Raw genomic sequence first — 6,924 nt, 5'->3', positions numbered from 1 at the left:
CTGGATAGTATCCCTACTCAAGACATACCCTCCATAAAGCAAAGGATCTAGACCAGAGTATCCTATAACACTGGTATGGCCATGAATTCGAGTGGAGGCTGGGCTGGCTGATCCTCCGCTGGCTGAGGCTTGAACTAGTTAACCTTTATATCAGACTCTGACATTGGTGTGTTGTGGTCTGAGCTCTGCCCTACCCTCTGTGTAGATCTCGATATCTACCCCGAGCTGGGCTCTGTCTATAGGCACAAGGGTTCCTCATCCACCCCGGCTGGATCTTATCCTCTCCATATGAGAAAAAGTGAAACAAATAAGATTTAGAAGTCTTCAACACCACTAACGCACGACCATAAACAAGAATAGTGACTTAATTTCCTAATAATGTCCTATAGACTCCCAAATATTGGATACAGATGTTATCCTACCGATTCGCGGGACTCTACTAGACACTTCAACCTATAATAGTGAGAACAGTGAATCTCAACTCTAATACCACTCTGCCACGACCCAAATCTGGGTCATGATGGAACCTACGATAACTCCTGAGTAGGCAAGCCAAACCCAAGACAAGCAGAAGACAAATCTCAATCTAATTAAATAATTAATAATACAAAAAGGAAGAAGCAAAAATATATAACCTAATAAAAGTCAGGCCAAGGTATAGATATGTAAATAGGATACAAAATATAAAAAAGGCTCGATAGTAACCAAAAGAAATGACGAAGTGACACTAGACTAGTCCTGGACCTGGTGTCACCTATACAGGAGCTACTAATTACAAAAGTTGACAAAAAGCATAAATATAAAAATAGATTTAACTATCCAAAATACAAAATACAACTCAAAGCAAAAAAGGGAATGTAGCAGGTCTCTAAACGCCAGGAGCTTATCATAATTCAGAACTGGCACCGCTATGGATGATCAGACATGCACTGAGGGTGGATCAAACTGGGAGCTGCATCAAAAAGATGCAGAAGTGTTGTATGAGTACCAAAATATGGGGTACCCAATAGGCATCATAGGCGATTGAGATCAGAAAGAATAAAATATATAACAAGCAACACAATGATACTAATAATAATAAGAAAAGAATACAAACTACAAATACCAGGAAAAGGGAACGGAAATAATATACAACAGTCAATCAAGTCCGACCAATCAAGTAAGCACATTAATAATCCCATCTGCTAAAAATACCAAAAGAATACACTATGTAAACTCATAGCTAAGGCTCAATATCCTCAAAAATATCATAAAGCGCCCGAAATTCACGCCTCAAGCTTCCCAATAATAAGTATAGTAATAGTAACCCGAATATGTATCATGGGCCACCCAAAATTCACACCTCGAGCTTCTCAATAATAGTAGTAATAATAATAACCCGAGATATGTATCAACAGGCCACTCAAAATTCACACCTCGAGTTTCTCAATTATAATAATAACAATACCCGAGATATTTATCAATAGGCCACCCAAAATTCACACATCGAGTTTTTGAATAATAATAATAATAATAATAATAATAATAATAATAATAATAATAATAATAATAATTATAACCCTAATTATGTATCAATGGGTCACCCAAAATTCACGCCTCGAGCTTCTCAATAGGATTGCCATAATTAAAATATCACCGGTATATTTATACATGTAACACTAGGGAGGCAAATCAATAAAAGTAGTAAGTCAAAAGCATATATCACTCGAGTTGAGAAAAAATCCCGTCAGAGGTTCTGTCACGACCCAACCCCATGAGCAGCGATTGAGTGTCTGAGCTGGACACCTACATATACTCCTGGTAACTACAAGTAAGCCTGTCGCCTGTTTGAGTCACAATGTCTCAATAGGTAACATAACATATAAGCCGGCGAGGCTATCGTAGCTTGTGGGGTCGTCCTATTATAAACACACATGCGAGCTGACAAGGCTGCTTTGACAAAGGTCGCCCCTAAATATAAGTCATACAGACACAATTGAACACACATATATATACACACCCCACACACGTATGTACAGACCTCTAAGAGTATTAGTGACAACATATGGCGGGACAAGGCCCCCGCCGTACCCCTGAATAAACGAAAACATACAGCAGAGGTTTAGTACCCAAAAGCTAGGCTCCGACACAATGGAGCTTTTCCCGAACTTGCTAGGTGGAACCCTAGGCTGGCGGATCCTCAAAGCGCGCGTCTGTACCTGCGGGCATGAATGCAGCCCCCCAAGAAGAGGGGGTCAGTACGATATGTGTACTGAGTATGTAAAGCATAAAATACCACAAGGAAAGTATAGTTCACACGGGGATCCAGAGAATAAGTACAACAATTAATAAATCACATTACCTGTACCTTCTAAAATGAGTTCATGTAACTCAGTATGATATTCCACACCTGGCCCGTTATGGGACTCGGTGTTACAAATTTATCTTTATGTCATCATATGCATAAATATACCATAACCGGCCCTTTAATGAGACTCGGTCTATAATCATGTCATCTTATCATTGCATTTACATAGCATCCCCGGCCCTTGGTGGGGCTCGGTCATACCTATTTTGGGACTCGGTGAATATTTACATCATCTTGTATCGTACCAAGCCCTTTTTGGGACTTCGGTCGTACCCGACCCTCTGTGAGACTCGGCAAAGATATGTAAACCATATGCACAAACAGAGTAGTAAGTAGCCATATGCAAGCTAGATCATTACCTCAGAGATCGTATCATGTTTAACTTATAGCTAAGGTATGCCAAAAGGAGAAAGAGAATGAACTCTACATAGTCTGTACTTTCCTTTATATGGTCATCATAGTCACATTTCATACTTGGCCCATCATGGGGCTTGGTAAACAACCATGGCATCATAACCTTATTCCCATGCCAAATACGTCTCAAGAGAAAGGAAGGATAGATTTACATACCCATCACTTCCTAACGTAAAGAAGCTTGAGAAGCCTTAGTTCAATTACTGTAGCAGTGCTTTCATCAAGAAGTAAATAAGGATCATGAATTACGCTTGGCATCTATGAGTAGATTTACCCTCAAGATCACACCATTCATTACTTAAGTTGAAGACATGCCAAAAGAAGAGAAAGAGTAGGCTCTTCATACTTATTCCAAAAATATGCCAAAAGAAAGCTTCACATACCTTGTCTGAATTATTCCTTATCCTGCTTGCCTCGCCATTCTTTGAACCTATTCAACATGAAAGTAGTATGAATATCAACCCATTTTACTTTCCAGCACCCTAGGTTACATCTTAGTATTAATGGAATCTATTTCCTTAGTCGTTTCCCCAACTAGTTCTATTATTCGCTAAGGCGTCGTCGAAAATTGGGCAGCACCTCCCCTATAATGTGCCTTATCCAAATTTCCAATTAGGTCCCTAATACCTACATCCAACCAACAAAAATAACCTGCAACTCATATACACATAAAACATAGCAACATTACACAACATAGGCTCCAAACAACTTACTTAACATTATGATATCAAAATAGGGTCTTTAGCCTTTATTTTGTAAAACCTTTAATCGTGCGGAACGGAGGGTCGTGTGGCTGAAACCAGCAGATCCACACCTATTTTAAAATGTATTTAAGACCTATAACACACCATCACACACCTGTAACAGCCCCCAGATGCACAACGCCTCATTTCGACTACAATTCAACTATAGCTATTCCAATTTAGTTTATTTCGGACGTCAAGCATATTTATCATATTTTCAATTTCCATCCACTTAAACAATGTATAATACCCTATATAACAACACCATAAACTCCAATTTAAAAGGAAAGGCCTTACCTTACGTTAAACTTGTCAAACTCGCCAAAACTATAAAAACGTGAAATCTGGACAGCCCACTGTCTTATATTGTCGCTTAAATTCGGAGGGGTAATTGAGGGAAATAGGATTTGTGGCCTTAATGAAAGTTATATACATGTATATCAAGGTCCCAAACAATTTTGAATTACCCCTACAACAATTTTTTACGAAAATATATGACCAAAATACTCATAGCTGTCCGTGTAGGATTTCCAAAACACAATCTGGGCAGCACCTCCCCCATACTTCATCACCCTTTTTTGAGTAGAGAAAAGCAAAACTGGGTTTTAGAGGCTAAATGAAAGTTGTATCCCTATGAAATAGCATTCCAAAACATCTTTAATCACTCAAAAATAAGCCTTACACAAGGAGTTATACACGTATTACCAACTTAGTGTTTCTCCAAACCATGGCTTCCTTTGCTTTCTTCTCCACGTTTTTCTCTCTATGTTTGTTCAAGTTTTTGGCTAAAAATGACTTAATAGTCATCCATACATAGATATATATCTTTTTGGAGTGTGACACATGTCATCCCCTAAGGGTGACATGTGTCACACCCTTAGGTAGCCATCTCAATTATGCAACCAATCCATGGTTGCCATGTGGCAGGTGGGTTCCACCCCATGGTGTGTCACCTGCTTCCACATGTCACTTTCATGAGCTTCCATGTGTACCTATCACGTGCTTCCATGTGTCAAGTAGGTGAGTCACCTACTTGCTTCAAGTAGGTGCGTCACTCCCTTATTTATCTTCCGTGGGTTCGTAATTTCATCGCACTTTAAGAGCCTATGTATTCCTTGCTACTTAGTCTCAACACGCACTCGAGTAGCTTAAGTACGTAAGACCTCCAAGTTGGTAGCTTACGCGAGTCAATCGAGTCCTACGACTCACTTCTCGGCCTCCAACTCCTTTCGAATTTTTATAACCCGATTTCCAATCTTCCTTATTATGAAGCATTTCGTTCTCCTTTCCTTGGAGTTATCTGATAGCATTATTAACTATCCGACTCACATAACGACTTTTAAGAAACTTAAGAGCCTTCCCAGAAACTTGAGAAGCTTAAGAAGCATTCTAAGGTACCAAAGTACGGGATGTAACATCCTTCCCTCCTTTAGAACATTTGTCCCTGAATGTTAACTAGCCTCATAAGGTCTTACGAGTGCTTCAGGATTCTTCTGTACTGGCTGCCGTTCATAGGCCTTGTATTAACTCATATGGTCTATTTAAGAAGGTAGATTACCTGTAGGCATAAGAAACAAGTGATATTTCTTTTCCATTTCTTCTTTCCAGTTCCTTTACCACACATCATATTGCACCCTTTACATGAACATGTGTAGGAGGTTAAAGTAGCCCGAAAGATGCTTTAGCATCACCATACTAGTCTATACGTAAACCTGCATCATTTCTTACTTCCTTCCTCTACTTACCCTTGAGTTCCTCATAGTCCAGTATAGGAGAGATCTCTCGCCCTTTCCTTGTTTTGATGCTTGTACACCACAATACTAGTAGTCAGTAACTTTGTTACCAACACCTTACCCTCACTCGAGTATAGCCTAGCTATTCCTTACAGTATGTTTAAGTTCTCATCGTAATTGTCTTGTTGTATTCATCCCCTTTGTATGCACCTATTCTTTGATGTCATACTATTCAAGTCCTTACTATTAATTCTCCGCACTGTCTTCGGTATCATGGCTTTTATCCGTTTATTGCTGGACTTTAGATCTTATTAACTCATGCCAGTATGGGATCTTACTTGAAGCCACTTCCCCCCTTTAGGGTGTACCCATGTCACTATCTGTTGTGTTTTACCTTACGCCTTTATTTCTAATTTTCCAATACGTATGATTCTTTTCCAACACATTCGGTATACTGCACCATATCTATGCCTTTCTTTATATCTACCATACATTTGGTTTCCTAGGTATGACAACTTAACACAATCATAAGGTGTTAATCCAGTCTAATTATGGGTACTCGAGTCACGTAGCAATTTATTCGAAGCCACTTTCCCTTTATTTGGATCAATAACTAGCTAGGGCTTATAGTCGTTTCCAATTCTCAAATAGGCAGTACTTAAATTCCGACGCTCGGTGTCCCAAGCTTTTTGATAGTCCTAGCCTTATCCCAGTAGGTACCACTTGTCCCTTTAATGAATTCACAATGCACTAGTTGTTTTGCAAAGTTGTATCCCCTATCTCAAAGGGTCTTATCATCTTTCACGGTGGAGTTACGTATCCACAATACTTCTTTATATCAACAATGCTATGCACGGCCAATGTATATATACATGCATATCATCTCATATCACAGCCACACAGGGCTTCCCAGAGGGTCACCCATCCTAATATTACTTTTTCCCAAGCACGCTTAACTTCGGAGTTCTGATGGGATCCGGTACGTTAGTGTTGGTATGATCGCACCCTGCCCCGTGGAGCGCATATCTACCGAAGAAGATGATCACCTAGCAGCTGATCCAGTAGGCCAAGCTGCACCGCCCAAGTTACCCTTATATTCTTATTACACGGACCACATCCTATCTTTAGCCACTTCCTCACAAGGCTTTACTTATTTTCATAACTATCCTCATTATATTCACATCATATCCTGTTCGCATTCTACCCCATAGTATAACACTTCTTAACCTTTTTCACGATTCTTACTGTGGGTTACTTACCCTTCTTAGTTAGTCTTATCCTTAATATATCGTTCTATTCAGAACTACCAGTCTTTCCTAAATCATTTTCCTTTTACTTCAAGGAAAATTTAAGCAGAGTTTCCTTTGTATTTCTTACTATCTCAACACCTGCACGCAGAAAATGCCAATAATGCCTCACAGGGGAAATACGTATAAAGATACATATATACGTATCATATCACGTCATATCGCATCCTTACAGGGCGCCCAATATCAATAATAGTATAAACTGATGGACTTACCTCGTATGTCCAACTCGAACTGCACCTGTTTAGACTTTCCGTCTACTTTTCCTTTCAATTTTTAACTTTACATGTCAACCGTAATTCAATACCTTACCTGGCACCTATCATTCGTGCCTTGCTTACCTGCGTGCTGTGTAACTTCCAATATTGTCAGTAACCTTC

General features: G+C 39.5%; 1 pseudogene; it reads right to left on the bottom strand.

The window, feature by feature from the left end:
- Nucleotides 1-6,123: 6,123 nt before the first annotated feature.
- Nucleotides 6,124-6,244, bottom strand: LOC129875313 (5S ribosomal RNA; annotated as a pseudogene).
- Between the last annotated feature and the right edge of the window lie 680 nt (nucleotides 6,245-6,924).

This window comes from Solanum dulcamara, chromosome 11, assembly GCF_947179165.1.
Source record: "Solanum dulcamara chromosome 11, daSolDulc1.2, whole genome shotgun sequence".
In the NCBI taxonomy this organism is placed as follows: Eukaryota; Viridiplantae; Streptophyta; class Magnoliopsida; order Solanales; family Solanaceae; genus Solanum; species Solanum dulcamara.
The sequence above is the reverse complement of the archived record's forward strand: the minus strand, read 5'-3'. Positions and strand labels throughout refer to the sequence as shown.